General features: G+C 34.4%; 1 long non-coding RNA gene across 1 annotated transcript; it reads left to right on the forward strand.

Moving 5' to 3' along the window:
* Positions 1-454: 454 nt before the first annotated feature.
* On the forward strand, positions 455-1,920 carry LOC107763362 (uncharacterized). The gene is made up of 3 exons (XR_001643006.2): positions 455-659; positions 952-1,032; positions 1,540-1,920. It is a non-coding gene; the product is annotated as an uncharacterized LOC107763362 (long non-coding RNA).
* Positions 1,921-3,955: the final 2,035 nt, after the last annotated feature.

Raw genomic sequence — 3,955 nt, forward strand, 5'->3', positions numbered from 1 at the left:
ATTAAGTAAATTTAAACTGTTAAAAATGGATAAAATATTCTAACGTTGGCTTGCCTAGCAAGTGAACTGTTAGGAGCCATCACGGTACTGACGGTGGGAATTTTGGGCCGTAACATAGATACTCTTTGAAATAAGCCGGGATGAACCTTTTTGAAATAATAATTGGTACTTAAATTGTATAGTGTAAGCTAATTTATTTTTTTATTGTGTTGCTATAATGTCATTACTGATTTTTGATTGTGTGTTTATATGAAGTCTCCGTTAAATTCTGTCATTAGATTGTGATTATCCTATTGAAATTTAGGTACATATCATTAGATTTAATCTGCATTCCCATTCTGCTCATGCACCTCATGGCGTTGACGGTTCTGTAAACTTTAGTTTTAGAAGACAGGGTGGCCAGTCTGATTTTCATTGTATAAAACAGCTGGAGAGTCATTTTTGGTAGTTTGCGCGTCTATTTGCCTTTTTAACTACTAGGACTCTGTAATTGCAGTTTTTCACAATATGCGGATTTTTTTGCCCATAGATCTTTCTTTATAGGGTGTTTTTTTAATGTCTTAAACAACTCATATGCCCCTCCTTTTTAGAAGCAAAAGTAAATGAAGAAGACACTTGATCGTTAGTCTTGCTGTTCATCTACTACCAGCAGGATTCTGGTAGACGTTCTATTTTTTTCATGTTTATGTGCATCTTTTGCATGTTTGTGAACAAAATTATGAACTATTTGACCATGCTATTTTTTTCTTAAGAAATACTAGCACTTTAAATTTTTTCATTACATATTTAAGTTATTAGGGGAGGTCTAGATCAGGATCGCTTCACTGACGAGTATTGAATAGATCATTCCAAGGCAAAGAGGACTAAACAAAATTTAGATGCTCCATTTCTATTCAGTGTTCACATTCTTTAATTGTTGCCGCTTATCTTCTAACTTTTTCCCTCCTAAAGCATTTGCAATAGCAGGTTATTTCAGAGTTCAAAAGGAAATGACTTGAGATGGTTAAAGATGGATTTGCATCAATCTCTCAGGTACAATTATCATAAAAGTTTTGTAACCTCGAAAGTTGTTAGGTACTGAATTCGGATACCGGGTCGCTCTATGTGGGTTGATCCAATCTATTTATGGAGAGATAGAATTTGGAAATAAATTAACTTCTTTGGAGAAGTTACTATACATTTAGGTGTGGTTGAGAGCAGTTTTTCCATAGCAGTTAATTTCTTTCTCTTTAAAAACTGATTTTGGTCTTCTTCTTCAAATGGGTAAGAACGAACAACAAAAAAGGAATTACTCTCCCTTTCTCATTAATCTTCTTATTACTTAATAGAGAAGTTTTCTCTTCTTTTTTTGTAAAATACATATAAAAAAGGCATTTAGTTTATGGAACTAAACTTTGTTTTCCAAGAGAATCAAAGTTGGACTTAGGGGCAATTTTCTGGGTTGTAATTTTATTCCACTACATAACAGGTACATGATTCTAATTCCTATTCTTATTGTATTTCTATTAACAAAAGTTTCCCAATTCTCTTAAATCGTAGCTATAATCGATCAGACTATCCAATCTAAGAGTTGCTACCAGTAGCTGACAGGGAAGGAAAATGAGAAAAAAATATAAGGCTATCTGAAACGGTGTACCTTTCTGCATACTCTGGAGAATGCATAATTTGGAAGGAAAGGAACAACTGATGGTTGGAAGATGCCACATCTGCAATATAAATATTAGAATATAAATGTTTGCACCTGTCATCTTTTTGGACTAACTTAAAAATGCATATGACTAAGAAATATTTTTTTAGTTCCTTCAAAACATTTAGGCATTGTTCAGGAACTGTGAGAACTTGCTATTATTTTCTAGCAATTTGTATTGTTGTACCTCAAACGATGTATCCAATACCTACTTGATGTTAATAAATATTGATTGTATATTCATTAAATGTTTCGAAGTTTGTTATTATAGTGTTGGACCCCTAAGGTAAGAAGCAAGAACTCATTCTAATCGTGAGATTCTTCTAGCTGAGATCTCAGTCTATCTCTTTCTCTACTGAAGATCTAGCCTTCTTTTGTTCACCGACCCCGAACTAGCTTTCTCTGATGCTAAAGCTTCCTTTCAAAAAAGTGCACAGTCGCCTCCTTTGCGGGGGAAAGATCCTTGTTCTTCCTTTCACTTCCTTTCTCCAACTCTGACTGCATACCTTCTGTAAACCCCCCCGAGTCCTTTACTAATCCAAGGTCGCATACCCAGACGGAAACTAAGCTCCCACTCACGACCCATGTAACAAGCTACGCCAAGTAAGAAGTGTAGAACAATTAGTTCATAAGGACCACCGTTGTATAACCATTCATCAACGGATGCCGCTTCCCAGATTGGGTAAAAATGTAAACCTATAGCTGCAGAAGTAGGAATAATGGCACCGGAAATAATATTGTTTCCGTAAAGTAGAGACCCTGAAACAGGTTCACGAATACCATCAATGTCTACTGGAGGAGCGGGTTGCAAGTAACTAGTATATATATAACTTAAGATCGTTATAGCCAGTAAAGACTAACATAACTAGTTAAATTAGGTACAAACTCAACTAACTAATCATGGTGGAGTACCGATGCTTCACCTATACATAGTCGAGTATAAGGCTTGGTTAATTATAAATGACTTCAGTTTGTTGTTTATCTACTTTTTCAACTAATATAATTTGGAAAGTGACATTGTAAAAGCAATTATATCTGGATTATCTTTGTAAAGGACTCTTCATTGATTCAAGGCAGAATATATAGACAGACACTTAAATTATCAAAGAAAGTTCACTTGAACACTTCAACTAAGCCATTTTCCACCGAAACACTTTTACTATACTTTTACTGTACCAGTTTAATACGCCCGACTGACATGGCAAATAACATGAATATCACTGCATTTGAGCGCGTGAACAACAGAAATATGCTGACAAAAAGCCTATTAACGGTACAATAAACGGTAACATCCCTCCTTTCTCCAATAATATAATTAGACCCTCCTCCCTCTTATCAGCCCTAATTTTTCACCATTCCTTCAAAATCCAGCCCTATTTCTTCAACTTTTTCTTGATTTTATTTAAAATTTCTATTATTCTCTCCAAATTGTGTTCGAATCTTGGCTTAATAAGCTCTCTATTATGTCTTTCAGAGCAAGAGTCGATTCATATCGGTGTGGTCATGAATGTCAATTGAAAACTTCATGGACTCCATCTAATCCTAGAAGGAGGTTCTATGGATGCAAAATTAAAAAGGTAAGTGATAATTAACTACAATTAATTAATTTTTAGTCCTGTTATTTTTGGGCTAATTTTAGTTTGAATAAATTTTTTTGAAGGACAAAGGTGGATGTAATTATTTTAAGTGGGTTGAAGACGAGTTTCCTAGTCAAGCGAATAGGGTTATTTGGGGTTTACTGAACAGGGTCAAAGCTTTTGAAGAAGAAAGGGCTCGAGCAAGAACAAGGAGGAATAAATTGGCTTCTATTACAGTAACGATGTTGATTATTTGGGTCTGCTACTGTGTCGTTAGTCATTGAAGTTGTTATGATTTTGCTGGTGGTTGAAGTATTTTGTGGGCAATTTGTAGTGGTGGTAGATATATTTTGGGTGTAGCTAGTGTTTTTGGATGTAATTGTGGCATGTGGCCTTACTTCAATGAAATGAAACAACTTCTGTAGTTTTATGCAATTTGTTATGCCTAGGTAAAAATATTTCTACAGTTTTTATGTATTGGTTCAATTTTTCTGCAGTTTGATGTTTCCAACTGAATGCATACAAAACTGAATGCATTTGTTTAAACTGAATACAATTTTTCTGCAGTTTAATGTTACTAGCTAATGTGTTTAAACATAGGCATTTAAATTGTATTAAACAGAATGCTACCAACACATTTAAATTGCATTCCAGCTAAAATATTTTCAACAATTCCAAACAACTAGCAAAA

The sequence above is a fragment of the Nicotiana tabacum genome, chromosome 16, assembly GCF_000715075.1.
Source record: "Nicotiana tabacum cultivar K326 chromosome 16, ASM71507v2, whole genome shotgun sequence".
NCBI classification, from domain to species: domain Eukaryota; kingdom Viridiplantae; phylum Streptophyta; class Magnoliopsida; order Solanales; family Solanaceae; genus Nicotiana; species Nicotiana tabacum.